At 45.8% G+C, this 25,000-nt stretch overlaps 1 protein-coding gene across 1 annotated transcript in view; it reads left to right on the top strand.

The window, feature by feature from the left end:
- LOC138357232 (uncharacterized) overlaps positions 1–25,000 on the top strand; it is a 43,283-nt gene that overhangs the window by 300 nt on the left and 17,983 nt on the right. The gene's annotated exons all lie outside the window — the stretch shown is intronic.

Genomic DNA, 25,000 nt, shown 5'->3' with positions numbered 1-25,000 from the left:
GTGACCCTTGCACCTCTCCCCTACTTTACCTGGAGGTTAGAGGAAGTCAAAGTGACCCTTGCACCTCTCCCCTACTTTACCTGGAGGTTAGAGGAAGTCAAAGTGACCCTTGCACCTCTCCCCTACTTCACCAGGAGGTTAGAGGAAGTCAAAGTGACCCTTGCACCTCTCCCCTACTTTACCTGGAGGTTAGAGGAAGTCAAAGTGACCCTTGCACCTCTCCCCTACTTCACCTGGAGGTTAGAGGAAGTCAAAGTGACCCTTGCACCTCTCCCCTACTTTACCTGGAGGTTAGAGGAAGTCAAAGTGACCCTTGCACCTCTCCCCTACTTTACCTGGAGGTTAGAGGAAGTCAAAGTGACCCTTGCACCTCTCCCCTACTTTACCTGGAGGTTAGAGGAAGTCAAAGTGACCCTTGCACCTCTCCCCTACTTCACCTGGAGGTTAGAGGAAGTCAAAGTGACCCTTGCACCTCTCCCCTACTTTACCTGGAGGTTAGAGGAAGTCAAAGTGACCCTTGCACCTCTCCCCTACTTTACCTGGAGGTTAGAGGAAGTCAAAGTGACCCTTGCACCTCTCCCCTACTTTACCTGGAGGTTAGAGGAAGTCAAAGTGACCCTTGCACCTCTCCCCTACTTTACCTGGAGCACAGACTAAGGCCAGGTCACCCCTGCATCTCTCCCCCCCCCCACGTCCCGGGACCGCAAGACTCGGTAATAAATTCAGTTACCTGCTCTCATTGGCAGCAGCGTCAGCACAGCCACGGACATAAACAAGTTACCGTGAGCATCCCAAGTACCCCGTACCCCGTACCCTGTACCCAGTACCTCGTACCCCGTACCCTGTACCCCGTACCCTGTACCCAGTACCTCGTACCCCGTACCCTGTACCCAGTACCTCGTACCCCGTACCCTGTACCCCGTACCCTGTACCCAGTACCTCGTACCCCGTACCCTGTACCCAGTACCTCGTACCCCGTACCCTGTACCCAGTACATCGTACCCCGTACCCCGTAATTCGTACCCTGTACCCAGAGTCCATTAGTTCCAGTTCTCTCACAATTCCAACTTCTGTAACACAATACTGAGCAATAATAAACTAAATTAACTACAATTGCAAACAATTTCAAATAGGAAATTGTCATATTTACCTAATGAAAAGCGCACACATAATATGTGTATATATATATATATATATATATATATATATATATATATATATATATATATATATATATATATATATATATATATATATATATGTATGTTTGGGAAGGCCACAGCACTGGAATACTGCCATCAAGACTATACACAGTTTCCAATATATATATTTCTCTCTCGCACACAGGACAATTGGTTGACACGAGGATAAACTCAAACAAAAGGTAAAAACACGAGGAAAATGGTCGAGTGAGGGGCAGACCAAACAAAAAAACAGGAAAATAGAAACTGGGAAAAAGTCGATGGCATACAAAAATAAAAAAGCCTTCAAATTATCAGTGGAGATGCGGGAATGTTATGGAATTTGAAGGGTAAATTTGAAATAATTCTGGAAAGGAATATGAAGACAGTGGATAAAGGAGGAGGTAAGGAAGACGTGATAATGGAGGAGTGAGGGAAGACAAGAGAGGAAGGTAGGAGGGGGTGGCCCCACGACGCTAATTCAATACCCACAATACTGTAGTGTTATGGTTTTACTCTCTCTCCCAGGGCACGGCGGAGTGCTTCCGTGTCCCCCATGTGTCACCCAGCACCTGTGTCCGCCATGTGTCACCCCGCACCTGTGTCCCCATGTGTCATCCCGCACCTGTGTTCCCCATGTGTCACCCCGCACCTGTGTCCCCCATGTGTCACCTCGCATCTGTGTCCGCCATGTGTCCCCATGTGTCACCCCGCAATTGTGTTCCCATGGTGGACATGTATATACATAAATACATGGTGGACATATATATACATGGGGGACATTATATATATATATATGTCATACCTAGTAGCCAGAACGCACTTCTTGGCCTACTATGCAAAGCCCGATTTGCCTAATAGGCCGAGTAATTTTCTTTATTTTCAATAAATTGTTTCCTATTGGTTTATTTTAAATATTATATTATATTAAGAACATAAATTATTGATTTAGTTATGTTAGTTTAGGTTAGGTTAGGTTAAGAAGAGTTAGGTTCGGTCATATATCTACGTAAATTTTAACTCAAATTTAAAAAAAATTAGCTCATACATAATGAAATGAATAGCTTTATCATTTCATAACGAAAAAAACTGAAAAATATTGAAATTCTGTTAAAATTGGCTTATTAGGCAAATCAGGCCTTGCATAGTAGACCGAGTACGCCGTTCTGGCTACTAGGTACAACATGCATTATATATATATATATATATATATATATATATATATATATATATATATATATATATATATATATATAAATATGTCGTACCTAATAGCCAGAACGCACTTATCGGCCTACTATGCAAGGCCCGATTTGCCTAATAAGCCAAGTTTTCCTGAATTAATATATTTTCTCTAATTTTTTTCTTATGAAATGATAAAGCTACCCATTTCATTATGTATGAGGTCAATTTTTTTTTATTGGAGTTTAAATTAACGTAGATATATGACCAAACCTAACCAACCCTACCTAACCTAACCTAACCTATCTTTATAGGTTAGGTTAGGTAGCAGAAAAAGTTAGGTTAGGTAGTCGAAAAAACATTTATTCATGAAAACTTGGCTTATTAGGCAAATCGGGCCTTGCATAGTAGGCTGAGAAGTGCGTTCTGGCTACTAGATACGACATATATATATATATATATATATATATATATATATATATATATATATATATATATATATATATATATATATATATGTGTGTGTGTGTCATTTGTGTCATTTTCATCCCTGGCCATGAAGAACGACGCCCATATTGGCATCCACATTATGCAACGTTAATCAATCAATTTCTCCTCCCCGGTGGAGGCGGAAACAAATGGGCAGAGGTTCTTTCACCCTGATGCTCCTGATCACCTAGCAGTAAATAGGTACCTGGGAGTTAAGACAGCTGCTACAGGGCTGCTTCCTGGGGATGTGTAACAAAAAGGAGGCCTGTTCGAGGACCGGGCCGCGGGGACGCTAAGCTCCGAAATTATCTCAAGTTAACCTCAAGATGGGTGGACATGCCTGGAACATACCTGTAGAGGGTTTCAAGAGTGGTTCTACTCCCCGAGCCCGGCCTGGGGCCAGGCTCAGGAGCATTTAGTGATAGGAAATGCGCCCAACCATTTTTATCCCGCCCGGTATTCGAACCCGGAATTCCCGATTGTGAGTCGAGAACGAATCCGATTGTACTACCTGGACTAATATGAGGACTAAGAGGGTGTTACGGACAAGATGTTTCAATGAACAAATCCACAAGGACCGTGGTGAGGATTCGAACCTGCGTCCGGGAGCATCCCAGACACTGCCTTAATCCACTGAGCTACATGGTAAAAAGAGTTGAAACCGAAGTTCTACTGAACTTACTGGATCCTGCAGCCTCTCCGAGGCACAAACCAGGGTTTTACACAACTCCCCCCTGCACTCGAGCTATGTCAATAGGACGTTCTCCCTCTTCGCCCTTATATCATTACACACAGAAAAAATCTGTGTGTTTAATGATGTTTCAATGCTGTGTTGTCGGCTCTGTATGAGGAGGAGGAAGATGTACTGGATGTCATTAAACCATCTTGTCTCCCTCAGACAGTAATGGATTTTCTTTTCCTTGAGGAATATTCCTGCGCGGGCCCTAAGCCTCTGGCTGGCCCGCTGTTAATCATTTCAGTTTTATCTTGTTGGTGGATGAGTGTAGATAACTCTTATGTTGGGATCAGTAAGTTTATGTCCAAAGTTTTTAATAACTACAGCATTAATCTCTTGAGTTTCTAAAATACAAAAATAAACTACAGGTATATACCATGCTACTGAATTGTTTAAAATACAATACAATACAATACAATACAATTTTATTTAGGTAAGGTACATACAATAAATATTTACAAGGATTGTTTAACTTATAGGTAGAGCTAGTACATACAATGCCTAAAGTCACTATTACGCAAAGCGTTTCGGAGACAAATGCAGTGGAATTATATATTGTGACTTGGGGAGTGCACTCCTAGCACTGAACACACTAATAATACCAAGAAAATAGTGATATTCGCTGCTACAGAAAATAGGTTTGAGATAAAATTCCTCTGGATACTACCATAAGCTGGCATCACAAAGTATAGCATAAAAAACCTACACTTATGTATTTGTGAAATTGATGTAAAGAAATACGTAAGTGTGGGGTTTTATCCTGTGTTACTATATCTGTGATAAGACATTACTTATCACAAAGTATGATACGGTTGACAGGCTTGCAAAGACATAGTAAAAATGAATATAGGTGTTTCATAAACTGTAACAAAAATATACTGAAACGAATGTTCGATGACAATTTGACTAACCAAATAAACTCACGAAGACCTGAAGGCTGTAGCATTAAACTGTAGATTAATATCGTGAGGAGACATTCACATATGGAACAAATAGAGCAAGAACTCGGCAATGTGATGTTATAGTGGCCAGAATACGCCTGGGATATAGACGTATCTGGCAGCTCTCTCAACACTCACCTGTCGAACACACCATGTGTCAACTTTGTGAAAGTGTCGAACACACCACGTGTCAACTTTGTGAAAGTGTCGAATACACCACGTGTCAACTTTGTGAAAGTGTCGAACACACCACGTGTCAACTTTGTGAAAGTGTCGAATACACCACGTGTCAACTTTGTGAAAGTGTCGAATACACCACGTGTCAACTTTGTGAAAGTGTCGAATACACCACGTGTCAACTTTGTGAAAGAGAAACCTTTCAACATTGTCTTGCTACATGCCCTACATGAGCTACATGGGACGGTTAAGGACTTTCTGATAAAGAAAACATATATGTGCTTTGGAACGTTAAACCAGAGACAGATCCGATTAACATTGCATAAACAACAGGGCTCCTTCATGGAACATATACTCTCTTCTCACAACCAGACCATCACCAGAGAAATCTTAACAAACAACACAGAAATCATCGATAGATACAGCGATAGCAGGCGGCTCGACATCAGCGAGGCACTACACATCAAAAAATCAACACCAGTAATCAACAGCCAATTAATACACAACTATATTCTACCCACTTCAAGACTCCGAAAAAATATGGAAGCAGCAAGAGGAAGTATGGGCCACTAGGCCTTATGCAGTTACTTCCATTCTTATGTTCTCGTATCCAAGTTATACCCATTGTTCCGTGTTCTGTCTTGTGTTAGTCAAGAGTTTGAAAGATTCTCACGCACGGACTATAGAGCCCCGTTGGCTGACGTATAGTGAACACTGTAAACATTATCTGAATATTAGAACGCCACGACATACTAGACTGTACCCAAGATTTACTATTTCAGAATATAATAACCGTCTTGTAACTATAATGTGAGCTTGTAATGACATTGAAATCACCTTCTGTGGTCGAGTTATTAGTAACCTATTACACTGTAACATAACTCATCCCTATAACAAAAATCGCTTAAACAGAACACCAAAACCTGAACTGTGTACGTGCATGCTACACAGTATTCACTCCCCCTCCCCCTAACCTCCTCCCCCTCTCAGCACCCACTTATCAACATACAGTGTCAGCTGGTGAGTTAGCACAACAAAGACGGCCAGAAAGGCAGGAAAGTATGCCATAGAAAGTTAAGACCCTCGCCTGCCTCTCCCCCATCCTGGCTCTCACGTCATCCCCACTAAGAGGGCGAAAAGTTTGTCTTTAAATACAAAGGAAAAAGTTAGATTTTCCGACTGTTTCTTCTATTTCCTGAGGTTTCTGTAGATGGCGGAACAGGCTACCACAGAGCCTCAGAGATACTACTGAAGCCACAGAGCATCAGTAGTACAGTCCTAGATGACATAGTCAGAGTACATAGGGGGGATTGTGTGAAATTCCTGTTCTGGCTTCAGTAGAAGCCTCAGGAATCCCTCTTGTGTTCAGTAGAACTCCAGGTTACAATCCTTTTTACCATATGGTGGTCTAGTCGCTAGGAGCGTCTGCGTGGGAACACCCACCACATAGGTTCGATCCCTCATCACTACTTCTATTATTTTTCTCAGTGAAGCTTCACGTTAGTGTGATTACTCTGTGTAATAATAAAAATAATGTTGCAGTTTTGTGCTCTGAATCTGTTCACTGGACATTTGAGTTCAATAATTGAAGAAGACATACTATATATGCCGCTGATGATATCCTTTAGATGTGGGCCTCTGGGGACAGGGTCGGTGTGATATCAACCCCCAGATCTTTCCATTTGACTCTTGCAGGATATCACCTCCAAGTATCCAAGATTGACCATGTAATATATCAATCATACAATGTATATATATGATGTAACTATATAACCTGAGCTTGTAAAAGCACCTTCATCACCTTCAGTGATTAAGTGCTTAATTGCACACTAGTTTCTTTATCAGCTACCTCACCCTGTCAGAGTAAATGAGACAAATGTATGTGAATGCATGTGTGTGTGTGTATGTATATGTATGGGTATAAAGTATATATGGAAGCTGATCAGAATTACATTTCACCTTTGTGAATGTACATTAATGACACTATGTAAAAGACACATCTAACACTTTATGTAGGGCATACGTAAATCTGTGTATCTATGTATTTACGTATGTAGGTTAGCTTAGCATTTTAAAAGCACCGAATCACCTTCTGTGGTTGAGTGTTCAATGAAACCCTTGAACTATATGTTTAACACATCTCTAACCCTGTCCATGGAGGACAGAAGAAAATGTATATATGCTGGTTAGCATTGTTAATGTGTGGCCACGTCTGTGGTAGAAAATAATAATAATAATAATAATAATAATAATAAAAAAAAAAAAAAAAAACTCCAAGATGGTTCCTTGTGTTCAGCCTTCTGCTCTATTCGCCTATATATTGAATAATTGAATTCTTCAATTATATTTACGATAATTAGTGTAACTGTCATTAGGGTTAATAATACTCATGTATCCGAATAATCTTGAGGTTATCTTGAGATGATTTCGGGTCTTTTTTTTTTTTTTAGTGTCCCCGCGGCCCGGTCCTCGACCAGGCCTCCACCCCCAGGAAGCAGCCCGTGACAGCTGACTAACACCCAGGTACCTATTTTACTGCTAGGCAACAGGGGGCATAGGGTGAAAGAATCTCTGCCCATTGTTTCTCGCCGGCACCCGGGATCGAACCCGGGACCACAGGATCAGAAGTCCAGCGTGCTGTCCGCTCGGCCGACCGGCTCCCTAACCCTAATAATCCGCCTTGAACACGTCATACTGCATCAGTGAACACCACGTGAACATCAATATGTGAACTAATAAAGCACGAAAAACAATTCCATTTCTAAAGCTTACAATAATGTTGAAGATTCAAAATCGAGAACATATATGGACAAAATGGAAAAACAAACAAACACATTAAACTATAAGACTGGCAAATGATTGGAAAATAAAGGCATAAAGTGAGAAAAAGTAAAGAAAACTTAGTAAATGAATTCAACATTTTGGCATTAAATACAAAAAATGGAGAGAGGAGAAAGAGAACGAAAAATAAGAGGATGGAGAATAAGAGGATGGAGAATAAGAGGATGGAGAGGAGGTATTGTGAGAGGAGCCGGGTATAAGCAGTGAGGGAGAAGTGGGAGAGAGGGAGAAGTGGGAGAGAGGGAGAGCTCTCACTGTTAAACTATGGCAGAGCTCTTCCACCAGCACTTGCTGTTAATTGATACTCTTCCCTCACCCCCTTACCCCCCCTCTGGGTACAAGACGCAGCCACGCCTGCAGGCTGGCACGGGCTCACCATAGCCCGTGCTACATGAACATTTCGTTCTGAGTAACTAAATCTAAAACAACAACAACAACTGCAGGCTGGCAGTTGCAGGCATCATATGCATATGCAACATCAACTGCAGGCATCACTGGCATAACCGGAGAAGTGCTACGGCGAGGGGATACCTCTCGGCTAGGAAACAGAGGGTCACGGCGGAAAAGGAGACCTCAGACTGACTGGAGGTCGTGAGGTGAGTGCCTCAGGGCGCTATACTGGGGTCATCTGTGTTCCTGATGTGTGAGAATGACCTGAGAGAGAAGTTATGATAGTTTATATCCTTGTTTGTAGACGATGCAAAGCAGATGAGGAGAGTTGAGAAGTGAAGATTGTGATCAACTACAGGTCAATATTGGCCAGAATGAGGCTGCTAGACTTTAACCACGGCAAATGCAAAGACACCAGGGTGAAAATGTGGGAAAAGCAGGTCCCATGGCTGGTACAGGTTAAAAAGGAGAGAACTCCTGGAAACAGGAAGAGATCCGAGCAAGGAAAAAGATCTGAGAGACGGGAGGAAGATCTTGGTTCCTCAGCCACCTGAAGATCAAATCTGCAAATCAAAGTCTTCAACATATGCAAAGTTGACAAATGTGTGAGTAGCTTTCAGGTACCTTGATAAAGTGACCTTATGACCTTAGAATATTATGTAAAATCTATGTAGCTAAGCACTTGGTTGTAGTCCTAAGGGCCCGGGTTCGATTCCCGGCGGAGACGGAAACAAATGGGCAGTCTCTTTCAACGTGATGTTCCTGTTCCCCTAGCAGTAAATTGGTACCTAGATGTTAGACAGGTACTATGGGCTGCTTCCTGGGAATATGTGTGTGTGTGTGTAATTACTATTTGTATTTACTATTTGTGTCTGAAGGTCGAGTTATTAGCTCTTGGACCCCGCCTACCTAACCAATCTATTTTTCCTTTATTAAATCTACTATATATATTTATCTCTAACACACACACACACACACACACACACACACACAGGAGGAAGATCTTGGTTCTTCAGCCACCTGAAGATCAAATCTGCAAATCTGGGTCAGCCAGGGAGGGGGCCACCAGCATGACCCTGAACTGAGAAAGAGGACAATCATAATCCATGGATTGCTTGAAGCCAGGGCACCATCGAGGCAGGAAAGGATGGAGATTGAGGATTTGGAGCTACAGGGGATCTTCAGAGACATGAGAGCCCAGATGGCAGGGAATGAGGTGCAAGTTCAACGACGCATTGGACCATACAACTGTAACAGGAAACGACCTGTCCTGGTACAGTTCACTAACGAAGAGGCAGTGGATTGCATACTGCATCACAAACACTTACTCAGAGGTAGCGAAAATTACTACAACGTATATATTGACAAATTCATGACGGAGGAGGAGCAGATAGTCCACAGAGCAAGCAAACAACAATACAACTCTTCCCATTTGAGCGTAGCTACACACCCCAATGCTAATCCACCCCATGCTAACCAGCTCACACCTTCTCAGGTCACTCCCTCCCTAAATCAGCCCTCCCTGCCCCTGCTTATCTCCCCAACACCTCCCTTGACCCCTCTGACCCCACTGCAGTCAAATTCATCCCACATTCCAAGGACCCCCTCATCACCTCAACCACCAAAACCCACCCAGCCCTCATCACCTCAACCCCCAAAACCCACCCAGCCCTCATCACCTCAACCACCAAAACCCACCCAGCCCTCATCACCTCAACCACCAAAACCCACCCAGCCCTCATCACCTCAACCCCCAAAACCCACCCAGCCCTCATCCCCTCAACCCCCAAAACCCACCCAGCCCTCATCACCTCAACCACCAAAACCCACCCAGCCCTCATCCCCTCAACCCCAAGAACCCACCCAGCCCTCATCCCCTCAACCCCCAAAACCCACCCAGCCCTCATCACCTCAACCACCAAAACCCACCCAGCCCTCATCCCCTCAACCCCCAAAACCCACCCAGCCCTCATCCCCTCAACCCCCAAAACCTACCCAGCCCTCATCCCCTCAACACCCAAAACCTACCCAACCCTCACCCCTCATCATCCCCTCTCCTTCCATGTGACCCCCCCCCCACCCTTGCGAGGGGGGTGGGACGTTCCCCCCATCCCCTCTATCCTCCCCCCTCCCAACCTCTCAACCTCTATCTGACTCCCAACCTTACACTATCTCCCAACCCCTCTATGCCTATCAGACCCTCCCTAATCTTCAGACCCAGTATGCCCTTCCTACTCCAGACCTACCTACCCAGGTCCTACCCCAGACCCTCCTACCTACCTTCCTAGAAGCCCAGCCCCCATTAGCCCCCCAAGCACCCCTCCTGACCTCTTTCACCCCCCATACACCCCCCGGACCCCCCCCCAGACACCCCCCGGATCCTCCCCGCCCCCAGTCATCCCCCAGACACCCCCCAGTCACCCCCCAGATCCCCCCAGACCCCCAGAGAAAGGGAGAACTCTGGTACAAGAGTTTCCATGAAGAATCTCAAGGTTTGGTACACCAATGCTGATGGGGTATCTAATAAAGCAGAAGAGATAAAAGAAAGAGTGAGGGAAGCAGATCCTGACATAGTTGCAATTGTGGAAACTAAAATTAATGACATGATCTCAGATGCAATCTTTCCTGAAGGGTACCAGGTGATACGAAAAGAGAGGACACAGAGACAGGGAGGGGGAGTGGCACTCCTAATAAAGCGGAAATGGAAGTTTGAAGACCTGGGAAATCGAGTTACCAATGAGTGCACAAGCTTCATACATGGAACTCTGACAGTAGATGGGAGGAAGATTGTGATCTTGGTAATCTACAATCCCCCACCAAACAGGAGAAGACCCAGGCAGGAGTATGATGACAACAACAAGGCATGTATAGATGAACTGCAGAAGGCAGCAACACTAGCCCACAGAATGAGAGCGAAGCTGCTGATCATGGGGAACTAAATCATGGAGAGATAAATTGGGAATCAAGGAATCCCCATGGAGGGGACGAAACGTGGGGAGCAAAATTAGTAGATGTTATAGACAGGAATTTCCTAACACAACATGTGAAAGAAGACATAAGGGACAGGAGGAGGAGCTGCACCGAGCCTATTAGACCTGATTTTCACCCAGAACGTAGAAGATATCGAGAATTTAGAGCATGAAATACCTCTAGGGGCCAGTGACTATTGTGTCCTAGTCTTTGACTACATGATGGAATTCAAACTTATGACCATGGGACAAGAGATCTGGGAAAGGAGAGTTGACTACAGGAAAGGGGACTATAAGAGGATAAGGGACTATCTGGGTGAAGTGCAGTGGGAGGAAGAAATTAGAGGAAAAACAGTCCAAGATATGATGGACCTAGTCATACAGAAATGCCAGGAGGCCGAAGAGAGATTTATACCAACAGTAAAGGGAAAAAATAAGAAGGAATATAATAACCCATGGTTTAATAGACTGTGTCAGGAAGCAAACATGGCCAGCAGGCGGGAGTGGAGGAAGTACAGAAGACAAAGGACAGAGGACAACAGAAGCAGATACAACAGAGCTAGGAACGATTACTTTAACATAAGACGAACATCGGAAAGGGACTATGAGAACGATATTGCAATCAAAGCGAAAAAACAACCTAAGTTACTACACAGTCATATAAGAAGAAAAATGTCGGTGAACGACCAAGTGACAAGACTAAGGAAGACAGAGGGGGTATATACTGAAAGTGACAAGGAAATCTGCAAGGCACTGAATGCCAGTTTCCATGCAGTGTTCACTATCGAGCCTGAGCAGCTCCCATTGTTGGAAGGGGTTACCCTAGATGAAAGACTATCAGATATAGAGGTGACAGCAGAGGAGGTAATGAAACAGTTGTCAACTCTAGATGCAACTAAAGCAGTTGGACCAGACAAAGTATCACCGTGGATACTAAAAGAAGCAGCGCAGGCCCTCAGTGTGCCTCTGGCAATGATCTTTAATGAGTCACTTATGTCGGGAGAATTGCCCAGTTGCTGGAAGAAGGCAAATGTCGTGCCGATCTTCAAGAAAGGTGATAGGGAGGAGGCACTTAACTATAGACGTGTATCACTGACAAGCATTCCCTGTAAAATACTGGAAAGAATAATTAGGCTACGACTGGTTGCACACCTGGAGAACACTAGGTTTGTGAACAAACACCAACATGGGTTCTGGACAGGGAAATCGTGCCTAACAAACCTTCTGGAATTCTATGATAAAATAACGAGGATAAGACAGGACAGAGATGATTGGGCAGACTGCATATTTCTGGACTGCCAAAAAGCCTTTGATACAGTACCGCACATGAGACTGCTGTTCAAGCTCGAGAGGCAGGCAGGGGTGGCGGGAAAAGTCCTTGCATGGATAAGGAACTACCTAACAGGAAGGAGCCAAAGAGTTACGGTAAGGGGCGAAAAGTCGGACTGGCGAACAGTAACAAGTGGAGTACCACAAGGATCGGTGCTGGGACCAATTCTATTTCTTGTATATGTTACCGACATGTTTACAGGCGTAGAGTCCTACATATCGATGTTTGCGGATGATGCAAAGTTGATGAGAAGAGTTGTGACAGATGAGGATTGCAGGATCCTCCAAGAGGACCTGAACAGGTTGCAGAGATGGTCAGAGAAATGGCTACTGGAATTCAACACGAGCAAATGTAAAGTTATGGAAATGGGACTAGGAGATAGGAGATCAAAGGGACAGTACACAATGAAGGGGAACAGCCTACCTGTGACGACGCGTGAAAGAGACCTGGGGGTGGACGTAACACCTAATCTATCTCCTGAGGCACATATAAATAGGATAACGACAGCAGCGTACTCCACACTGGCAAAAGTTAGAACATCATTCAGAAACCTAAGTAAGGAGGCTTTTAGGGCGCTTTACACTGCCTACGTGAGGCCAGTCTTAGAGTATGCCGCCTCATCATGGAGTTCCCATCTGAAGAAGCATATAATGAAACTGGAAAAGGTTCAGAGGTTTGCAACAAGACTCGTCCCAGAGCTACGAGGGATGGGGTATGAGGAGCGCCTGAGGGAACTGTGCCTTACGACACTAGAAAGAAGAAGGGAGAGGGGGGAAATGATAGGAACGTATAAACTACTCAGAGGGATTGACAGAGTGGACATAGACGAAATGTTCACACGGAATAGTAACAGAACGAGGGGACATGGAAGGAAGCTTGAAACTCAGATGAGTCACAGAGATGTTAGGAAGTTTTCTTTTAGCGTGAGAGTAGTGGGAAAATGGAATGCACTTCACGAACAGGTTGTGGAAGCAAATACTATTCATAATTTTAAAATCAGGTATGATAGGGAAATGGTACAGGAGTTATTGCTGTAAACAACCGATGCTCGAAAGGCGGGATCCAAGAGTCAATGCTCGATCCTGCAGACACAACTAGGTGAGTACACACACACACACACACACACACACCAGAGACTGATTACCCACTTGAGCCACAGGGGACGTTAGTAAAAATTTTTTTAGTGTCAGAGTAGTTAACAGGTCAACCCGTTCTCGCAAATTCGTAAAGTCAATATTGACTTATTAACTACGTGCATAGGTGATATACTAAACATAATAGATACCCTTAAAAAGATTCATAGAAAACACCGACCTTACCTAACCTTGTTAGTATCTTAAGATAAGCATCTTATTGCTTCGTAATTACAATTATTACTTAACCTATACCTATTATAGGTTAGGTAATAATTGTAATTACGAAGCAATAAGATGCTTATCTTAAGATACTAACAAGGTTAGGTAAGGTCGGTGTTTTCTATGAATCTTTTTAAGGGTATCTATTATGTTAAGTATGTCACCTATGCACATATTTAATAAGTCAATATTGACTTATTAAATTTGCGAGAACGGGTTGAACAGGTAGAATGCATTAGGCAGTGATGTGGTGAAGGCTGACTCCATACACAGTTTTAAATGTAGATATGATAGAGCCCAGTAGGCTCAGGAACCTGTACATCAGTTGATTGACAGTTGAGAGGTGGGACCAAAGAGCCAGAGCTCAACCCCCACAACACAACTAGTTTTCACCTGTGGCCCCTTGTTCGCGTACCACCCGTGTTAAACAGTTTATCTTTATCTACCCTTTTAATTCCTCTGAGAATTTTGTAGGTAGTGATCATGTCTCCCCTTACTCTTCTGTCTTCCAGTGACTTGAGGTACATTTCACGCAGTCTTTCGCTGTCTTCTGTTATTTAGGTGCTCCCTTATCAAATGGAGCACCTTCCCTTTCACTCCTACCTGCATCTCCAGCTTTTGCGCTAGTCTCTTGTGTGGTACTGTGTCAAAGGCTTTCTGGCAATCCAAGAATATGCAGTCTGCCCACCCCTCTCTTTCTTGCCTGATTTTTGTTGCCTGGTCATAGAATTCAATTAATCCTGTGAGGCATGACTTGCTATCCCTGAACCCATGTTGATGCTGTGTTACAAATTTTCTTTCGCTCCAGATGTTCCACTTGCTTTTTTCCCACAATCTTCTCCAACTTGCATGGTATGCAAGTTAGGGACACTGGCCTGTAGTTCAGTGCCTCCTGTCTATCCCCTTTCTTGTACATTGTGACTACATTTGCCGTCTTCCAAATTTTGGGCAGTTCAACTGTTACCAGCAATTTGTTATACACTATGGAGAGTGGCAAGCACAGTGTTTCTGCTCCTTCCTTTGGTATCCATGGTGATATTCCATCCGGGCCTGTAGCCTTTTGTGAGAGTATGTCTCTCAAGATTCTCCCACAGCTGACTTGAATGGCTCATTGCAGTGCACAGTGCACCAATCTTCGTGCACAAGCTCTATCTCTGTTAACCCTGGATAGTGACCTGGCAAGTTGGGTATCTCCAGAATGCCCACTTAACCAGGAACACGTTTATAATACGGAGGTCGCCGTATGTCCAGGCAGGAAGTAGATACAGGGAAGTTAAGCATACTTGCCACAAAGGGTCAGAGTACATTGGCTGGTGCCAGCGTGAGACACAGGGGACGCCAGCGAGGCGCCGACCCTGAGGTCAGCCTCAACCAGCGTGATGGAGGAATAACAACTGTGACGTGGTCGTGACGTATTCATGACGTCACCTCTGCTACTGATCAGGGAACGGTCAATATGACTGGTTCCCGCTCATTTGCTGCAATGCTATTGGTCAAATTGTAACTCTCTGTGTGTGCCTCACGAGATGCCCTGAGCCTCAGGTAAGAGCATTCACATGAGGAAGCCCTTGCACAGAGGATGTGTCTTGTTCTGTCTATTGGCCAATATACTGAACACCGTCCATTCCTCACCGTCAAGTTAAACTCAGCATCTTTTCGATATACCAACGCTCGCCCTGAATCGCAACTGTGAATATATTGTTTAGAAGCCTATAGTGACAAAATCACCAGAGCGAAACAGACTGGTATCAGGTAACCCCTGGTGACGAAGATCGTTGTGAGTGACCTAGAGTGAACTAAGGCAGTGTTGCCGCCTAAGTAACCTGTGTGTGACTTTACCACAAGTGTACCAGCATGGTATAATAAAATCAGCCGCCAGCCGCCACTCTGTCCCGAGCGTGTAGCCCATCAGCCGCCACCCTCACTGTACTACGTGACGTCACCACCCTTACTCACCGCCAGTGCCAGTGTGTGTCCTTGTGTCTGTTATACATACAGTGCGCCCTCCTGCGAGTACCCCCGTGTCAAGTACGGTTTGTGGGAAAACCTGTCGTCAATGGTCTTACATCAGAACGAGCGCCCAGCTGTCAGGCCACCTACGCTGTTCTTGCATAAATGTGCCTGAGTGAGTGAGTGAATAAGAGAGGTACCCTATCTGTAAGTACAAGATCTTGTCATTTTTTATTATGTCTGTCTGTGTTGATCTGAGGGATCAACCACAGTTCTCACCTACTTATACCTGACAGGTATAGGTGAAGGGACCCGACGGTGTATGCGTGTTTATCTGTGTGGTATCACTGCATTACACTCGTCTGTGAATGTGAGATTCACATACACCACACATTTAGTATTGTGTGATATTATTATTGTGCATTTTATTGCCAGTCCCATTGACAGTGCCATTGTTGAGTTATTGTATATCATCATTACCCGAGTATCCGGTTGGAACTCTTGTGACCCCTTTGCATACCGGCAGTTAGATAGTTGTGTTTTGCCACGAGTGGATCCGAGTCCATTAGCCAAACGTCAAGAGTCTCGCTAATACAACCATAGCCTTTCTGACGCCAATCTAAAGTAAACAAGCACCCTTTGTATTAGTGGTTAAGTTAGTAAATAAACTACTGTTAAGCTTTATGTGGTGTTTCCGTTGAACCACTTCTGAATACTGCCAATATTACTCAAGCCTTCAGCTCTAGGTGTCTTCAACACCGAGTTGCCTAATTCACTAAACTATAAATGTGATGAGGACCCTAGGAGTCCTTCAAAGTGTTAAATCATTGAGGAGATTCCAACGATCAACGTGGACCAGGACCAGGTGAGGCTAGTCTGAGACGAGACCCTCAAGGACTCTAACTCCACCTTGCTGCCAGGCCCTGTACGGTTGCTCTCGTATTTTCTCTGCTAATTCCGACAGCTTTGTGAAGCGTCTGCCACATGTACATTGGCGACGTACGCATTGCAGTCGGGAAAGCAAAAAAGAAAACCCCCCACACCTTTGTCACATCCAACTCTGGCAAAAGCTTCCTTACATCCCACTGGTAATCCCAAACTTCTCTAGTGGTGCCTGGTTAATTATTCCTTCTCTTATCTATGGAACTTTTCCTTGCTCTATTGTAAAAACCTCCTGGAATTTCTTATCGAGTCCCTCGCACAATTCCTTGTTGTTTGTAGTGAATCCGTCTGTCCCTATCCTCAGTTTCATTACCTGTTCCTTCACTTTTGTTTTTCTCCTGATGTGGCTGTGCAGCAATTTAGGTTGAGTCTTTGCCACCCTTGCTATGACGTTTTCGTATTGCCCTTCTGCCTCTCTTCTCACCCTGACGTATTCGTTCCAGGCTCTCTGGTATCTTTCTTTGCTCACAAGTGTCCTGTTATTTCTATAGTTTCTCCACGCCCTTTTACTTAGTTGCTTTGTTAGCTAACATCTCTGTTTAAACCATGGGTTTCTCATCCGCATTTCCTTTTTTTCCTTTTGGACCGGTATAACTTGCCTGCTGCCTCCTTACACTTCTGGATGATTTGTATTCCATCATGTCTTGAGCAGTCTTTACCCCGCGCTCTGTTTCCCATTTTATATCTGTTAGAAATGTTCTTATCTCCCCATAGTTTCACTTACGGAATGCCAGCCTTTTGCGTTCAGGTGCCTTCCTTAAGTACATTATCCCTTCTTCGACCAGGTACTCAAACATCAGTATACAGTGATCGCACATTCCTACTGGAGCCTCGAAACCAATTTCCCTTATGTCGGAATCGTTCAGAGGGGCTTGGGGGTCGAGTCTTGCTGGTTCATCGTTTCCTCTCATTCTTGTGGTTTCCCTGACATGTTGCCTTAAAAAGTTTTTTGGTTGCCATCTCCAATAGTTTAGCTCTGCATGTTTCCTCTCCTGCATGCGGTTCCTTGTTCTCCTAGTCTATCCTTCCGTGATTGAAGTCCCTCATGATGATCAAATGGGATCGAATTCTTCAGGCTGTAGAGGCTGCCCTCTCGATTATAGTGTTAACTGCCATGTTGTTTCTGTCATACTCTTGCCTGGGTCTTCTGTCATTTGGTGGAGGGTTATATATCACTGCTACCACTACTCTTGGACCTCCGATCGTCATGGTGCCCGTTATGTAGTCTCTGAATCCCTCGCAGCCTGGGATAACCATCTTCTTGAAATTCCATTCCTTTCTCATGAGTAGGGCCCCTCTGCCTCCTCCCCTACTTTCCCTATCTTTCCTTACTACAGTGAGAGGGAAAACACCGCATTCGTTATGATTCCTGAGAGTTTTGTTTCTGAGTCCAATTACATCCATGTTTACTTCTTGTACTCTTCCCTAAGTTCATTTGCCTTGCTTGTAATCCCATCTATGTGCAAGTACATCACCTTGAAGCTGACTCTTTTCTGTCCATCCTCAGTTTCTGTTGATTCCTTTGGAGTAGGGAAACAGGAAAGGTACGGGATGGGAAGGGGGAAGGGGGAACCTGGAATGTGAGGCGGGTCTGGGAGGATCTGGAATGGAGAGGGTGGGGGAGAGGAGAGGGCTTGGAGGGGTGGGGGAAAGAGGGGGGATTGGGGGGTTAGGGAACGAGGGTGGGCTTGAGGAAAAGAGGGGGCTTGGGGTGGGGTAGGGGAGGGGGAGGGGGGAGGGGTTGGGGGAGGGGTTGAGGTGGTGGGGTTGAGGTGGGGTTGGGGAGGACGGGTTGGGTGTTACGAACCAAAATTCCACGCCCGAGCACGAAGCCATGAAGTCCACGCCATCTGTGAGTCCGCTCCCGAAAACCCCACACCATGGACAACGCCATCTAGTGATGACAGGAGATGCCGGCAATTAGTGCTGGATGCCTGTCCTAGTCAGCTCGTGACGTAGCCGCTGCTGACCTCTGGTGAGGTGGCGCTTAGACAGTGAACGCCATCTATGGAGCAAATAGGTGGATGTTTCTAAGCTAATAAGTGAAGTTTCCTAGTGGCCCCAGGTAGTGTCCCCAGTACTGATGACGTGTCCACTTTCAGAGTCAACCTAGGACAGTTGGGAGGTACGTGGAATCAGTCTACCCAAGGCAGCCAAGGTATCTTCACCAGTCTGCTTTGTAGAAGCTGTGAGCCACCCCCGGACGAACTCTGCTGAGTGTGTGATTGCCTGCCTGAGGAGTGGCAGTAACGGGATTCGCCATATCCGGGGCTGACTGATGGAAGAGACCACCCACTGAGGTGACGACCAAGGAGGGTGACCAGCGAGTCACACGAGGCTCCTGCCTAGGGCTCGCAACCCTAGTATTAGTCGTGGAGTGGCCTGACAGCGAAGCTGACTAGTACCTGCCAGCTACAGGCTAGAGTGTGGTTGTAGGCCACTACGACGAGGCACCCAGTGGGATTGTGATTTGGGTTGCCTGTGGCCAGGGTGGATTAATCGTGGGTTCTGGCCCACGGCAGAGGAGACCAGGAAAAGCTACCCAGAGTGAGTGTCTCCGAGTGTCCAGTGTCTTCGGAGGAAGAAGAAGCTGTATATAATTGTGTAGTAATAATTCCCGTGTGTGACTTTTTACATATGGTTATCTTGAGGTTATCTTGAGATGATTTCGGGGCTTTTTAGTGTCCCCGCGGCCCGGTCCTCGACCAGGCCTCCACCCCCAGGAAGCAGCCAGTGACAGCTGACTAACACCCAGGTACCTATTTTACTACTAGGTAACAGGGGCATAGGCTGAAAGAAACTCTGCCCAATGTTTCTCGCCGGCGCCTGGGATCGAACCCAGGACCACAGGATCACAAGTCCAGCGTGCTGTCCGCTCGGCCGGTGGTGGGAATATAAATATATATATATAAAGGAATATACACATAAATTAGAATACTTGTGTATTTGTGGACTTCCCCGTTGTTTTAATTTGCGTTACGGAACACACCCCTTGAAAGCCTCTACTAACTTGGGGCCGGATACCCAAACAACTATTACCATCAGAAAAGAACCCGGTTGTGTCCCAGTAGGGCCGTAACATTGGGGAGGAGGGATTGGGGAGGAGGGGTTGGGGAAGGAGGGCTTGTGGAGGTTGGAGAGGATGGAGGGCTTAGGGGGTAGAGGGTGAGGGAGAAAGGAGGGGTTCGAAGGGTGGGGAGAAGGGAGGGGTTAGAGGAGTGGAGGAGAAGGGAGGGGTTAGGGGAGTGGAGGAAAAGGGAGGTGTTAGGGGAGTGGAGGAGAAGGGAGGTGTTAGGGGAGTGGAGGAGAAGGGAGGTGTTACGTGGGTGGGGGAGAAGGGAGGGGTTACGTGGGTGGGGGAGAAGGGAGGGGTTACGTGGGTGGGGGAGAAGGGAGGGGTTACGTGGGTGGGGGAGAAGGGAGGGGTTACGTGGGTGGGGGAGAAGGGAGGGGTTACGTGGGTGGGGGAGAAGGGAGGGGTTACGTGGGTGGGGGAGAAGGGAGGGGTTACGTGGGTGGGGGAGAAGGGAGGGGTTACGTGGGTGGGGGAAAAGGGAGGGGTTACGTGGGTGGGGGAAAAGGGAGGGGTTACGTGGGTGGGGGAAAAGGGAGGGGTTACATGGGTGGGGGAGAAGGGAGGGGTTACGCAGGTGGGGGAGTAGGGAGGGCTTACGTGGGTGGCGGAAAAGGGAGGGGCTACGTGGGTGGGGGAGAAGGGAGAGCTTGTAGGGGTGGGTGAGAAGGGAGGTCTGGGGGGGTGGGGGAGTGGGGGGAGGGTGGTCTAGGTGGGCACTTAGTGGGGGAGCTGGCAGGGATTGGGGCAGGTAGGGCTTCTATTGGGTGGAAGGTGGGTGTGATACTCCTCCCTCTGGTGCTGTTGTACTGCCTGTGGAGGGTTCCCCACTCCCCTCTGGGATTGTAGGGTTCTGGGTTGTGGTTCCCTGACTCCTGTCTCTCCCTCTGGGAGAGAGGAATATCCCTCTGCAGGAATACCGTTTTGAAAAATGTAATGTCTTCCTTTGTGTCCTCGCTTTTGAATACCACTTTTATCAATCGGTCTCTGTCCTTGTTGTACTGGGCAAGACTGAACCTGTACTGGCCAGTACTTGGCCAGTACAGGTACTGGCCCTGTGTGTGTGCGCACGTTTGTTAAGAGAGAAATATATGAAATAGATATAATAGAAGAAAAATGATTGGTTAGAAAGACGGAGTCCAAGAGCTCGATTCTGTAGACACAAATAGTAAACACACACACACATCGTCATCATCAGCAAAGTTCAGAGGTATGCCACTAGGCTAGTCCCAGAACTAAGAGGCATGAGTCCTTGTACCCCTCAAGCACAACTAGGTGAGTACGTACACACACACACACACACACACACACACACACACACACACACACACACACACACACACACACACACTATAAACATATATTTCTGGGCAGTCACGAAGAGAGAGCTTCCTGATGGATAGAAAATAATTGGGGCCCCGAGGACCCCAACACCTGACGTGGCCTCCCACGGGCCGTCCTGGGCCCCGAGGAGGGCCCGCCATTCCTCACGTGTCCTTCAATAGATAAAAGAGCCCCAGGAAGGGGGAAGCAATGATGGGAACAGAAAGGGCGTGAGAAAGCTGGCAGATGAGAGCGGTTGTAGTGCGGAATGAATACATGTTAAGAGTGAAGAATGGACCGTAAAGAAAACGTAACGTCAGGCATGCAGGCCAGGGGTGACTTCCTTGTTTCTCTCACTGAGGCAACTTGATGGTTCCCTCTTGTCAGGGGCAGGAAACCTCAAGGCTCTTAGGCTTATCGAGCTCCCACTAGGCCAACGACTGATCTCCCACATAATGCAACCCACAACAGTTGCCTAGCGCTCGGGTTTACCTATTTACTACTAGGTAAACCAAGATATGAGGTAAACCAAGCCATTAGGTGTAAGGAAACACACCAACATCTCCAGGGAACTGACGACAGCACAGACCACCTCTCTATAATGACATGTTATCTCCAGCAGATATCTTCTTATAACAAGATATAAATAAGATATTTAAGCAGATATCTTATTTAACAAGAAACTAAAATTAACTTAATTTCCTTGACTTCAACAACAACAACAAGATTGATTCGTCTTTATACACAAGAAGAATCTGTTTAAAACATTTAAATTGCACATTCTGTCTTCTTCAATATTTATAAGACATCAACTAATACGGTTATCAATCTCCCGTATGTACGCACGAGCCACAATAGTGTACACGGCAACCCTTAAGTCACTACAAACCATCCCAGCAATCTACATTATAGTTCAACATATTATTAATATATATATATATATATATATATATATATATATATATATATATATATATATATATATATATATATATATATATATATATATATATATATACACGCACAAGAGTTCTAACATTCTTGTACAGTCTTTAGCACGCGTAGCGTCTCGGGCAGGTCCTTAAACTTAATTTTCACAGACAAACATATCCCCAGGAAGCAGCCCGCAGCAGATGTCTAACTCCCAGGTACCTATTTAGTGCTAGGTGAACAGGTGGCATTAGGGTGAAAGAAACTCTGCCCCACATGTTTCCGCTTCCACCGGGGATCGAATCCGGACCATTAGGACTACGAACTCCGAGTGCTGTCCACTCAGCCGTCAAGTCCCAACATCACAGCTGATGCTCGTGTTGATCCCGCAACAATCCTAGCAACACAATCACATTAACTCCGCGCGTAAATATAGGAAAAACAATATATATGTTGAGTGCGCAACTCTATCTTCCTGGGGCCAGATTCACGAAGCAGTTACGCAAGCACTTACGAACCTGTACATCTTTTCTCAATCTTTTGCGGTTTTGTTTACAAATATGAGCTCATTTGTAGCTCATATTTGTGCTTCGGAGCTCAGTTAATGAGCTCCGAAGCACCAGGAGGCTGTTTATAACAATAACAACAGTTGATTGGCAAGTTTTCATGCTTGTAAACTGTTTAATAAATGTAACCAAAGCCGTCAAAGATTGAGGAAAGATGTACACGTTCGTAAGTACTTGCGTAACTGCTTCGTGAATCTGGCCCCTGATTGTTATGGTGGTTAGCTGCCAGACAAAACGAGGCCTGCTCCAATTAACGACGAAATACCTTGGATGCGTTAATCATGGATATCCCGGCTATGGCGCCGCTCCAAGCAACAGCCTGGTGGACCAAGTTATCACAAGTCAAGCCTGGCCTCGGGGCGGGGGGTCAGAACTCCCAGAACCCCATCAGGTAGGGATCCTGCCGGCCTTCCCTTCCACCTCTTCTCGTCGGGGTGAGGGGAGAGGATGGTGTGGGGTGAGGGGGTGAGAGGGGGAGCATGTAGGGAAGGAGGGGAGGTGAGACATGTGGGGTGAGGGAACGCCATGACACACACACAGGTGTTGAAGGGGTTCATTACTTGCCGTCACTCACTCTCCCCTAGTGTGTGTGTGTGTGTGTGTGTGTGTGTGTGTGTGTGTGTGTGTGTGTGTGTGTGTGTGTGTGTGTGTGGTGTGTGGTGTGTGTGTGTATGTGTGGTGTGTATGTGTGGTGTGTATGTGTGGTGTGTGTGTGTGTGTGTGTGTGTGTGTGTGTGTGTGTGTGTGTGTGTGTGTGTGTGTGTACTCACCTAATTGTGCTTGCGGGGGTTGAGCTCTGGCTCTTTGGTCCCGCCTCTCAACCGTCAATCAACTGGTGTACAGATTCCTGAGCCTATTGGGCTCTATCATATCTACATTTGAAACTGTGAATGGAGTCAGCCTCCACCACATCACTTCCTAATGCATTCCATTTGCTAACTACTCTGACACTGAAAAAGTTCTTTCTAACGTCTCTGTGGCTCATTTGGGTACTCAGCTTCCACCTGTGTCCCCTTGTTCGCGTCCCACCAGTGTTGAAAAGTTCATCCTTGTTTACCCGGTCGATTCCCCTGAGGATTTTGTAGGTTGTGATCATGTCCCCCCTTACTCTTCTGTCTTCCAGTGTCGTGAGGTGCATTTCCCGCAGCCTTTCCTCATAACTCATGCCTCTTAGTTCTGGGACTAGTCTAGTAGCATACCTTTGGACTTTTTCCAGCTTCGTCTTGTGCTTGACAAGGTACGGGCTCCATGCTGGGGCCGCATACTCCAGGATTGGTCTTACATATGTGGTGTACAAGATTCTGAATGATTCCTTACACAGGTTCCTGAACGCCGTTCTGATGTTAGCCAGCCTCGCATATGCCGCAGACGTTATTCTCTTTATGTGGGCTTCAGGAGACAGGTTTGGTGTGATATCAACTCCTAGATCTTTCTCTCTGTCTGTTTCATTAAGTACTTCATCTCCTATTCTGTATCCTGTGCCTGGCCTCCTGTTTCCACTGCCTAGTTTCATTACTTTGCATTTACTCGGGTTGAACTTCAACAGCCATTTGTTGGACCATTCACTCAGTCTATCCAGGTCATCTTGTAGCCTCCTACTATCATCCTCTGTTTCAATCCTCCTCATAATTTTTGCATCGTCGGCAAACATTGAGAGGAACGAATCTATACCCTCTGGGAGATCATTTACATATACCAGAAACAGTATAGGTCCAAGGACTGACCCCTGCGGGACTCCACTTGTGACGTCTCGCCAATCTGAGACCTCACCCCTCACACAGACTCGTTGTCTCCTGTTGCTTAGGTATTCCTCTATCCACCGGAGTACCTTCCCTCTCACTCCAGCCTGCATCTCCAACTTTCGCACTAGCCTCTTGTGTGGCACTGTATCAAAGGCTTTCTGACAATCCAAAAATATGCAGTCTGCCCACCCTTCTCTTTCTTGCCTTATTTTTGTTGCCTGGTCGTAGAATTCAAGTAACCCTGTGAGGCAGGACCTGCCATCCCTGAACCCATGTTGATGCTGTGTTACAAAGTTCCTTCGCTCCAGATGCTCCACTAGATTTTTTCGCACAATCTTCTCCATCAGCTTGCATGGTATGCAGGTTAGGGACACTGGCCTGTAGTTCAGTGCCTCCTGTCTATCCCCTTTCTTGTATATCGGGACTACGTTAGCTGCTTTCCAAATATCTGGCAGTTCCCCTGTTGCCAGTGATTTGTTATACACTATGGAGAGTGGTAGGCTCAGTTCTCTTGCTCCTTCCTTTAGAACCCAAGGGGAGATTCCATCTGGGCCTATAGCCTTCGTCACGTCCAACTCTAGTAAACACTTCCTTACTTCCCCACTGGTAATCTCAAACTCTTCCAGTGGTTCCTGGTTAGCTATTCCCTCACTTACCTCTGGAATTTCTCCTTGTTCTAAGGTGAAGACCTCCTGGAATTTCTTATTCAATTCCTCACACACTTCCTTGTCATTTGTAGTGAATCCTTCTGCCCCTATCCTTAATCTCATAACCTGTTCCTTTACTGTTGTTTTTCTCCTAATGTGGCTATGCAACAATTTAGGCTGAGTCTTTGCCTTGCTTGCGATGTCATTTTCGTATTGTCTTTCTGCCTCTCTTCTCA

The sequence above is a fragment of the Procambarus clarkii genome, chromosome 76 (genome assembly GCF_040958095.1).
Source record: "Procambarus clarkii isolate CNS0578487 chromosome 76, FALCON_Pclarkii_2.0, whole genome shotgun sequence".
Lineage (NCBI taxonomy): Eukaryota > Metazoa > Arthropoda > Malacostraca > Decapoda > Cambaridae > Procambarus > Procambarus clarkii.
Note: the sequence above shows the minus strand (reverse complement) of the source record. Positions and strands in the feature narration are given on the sequence as shown.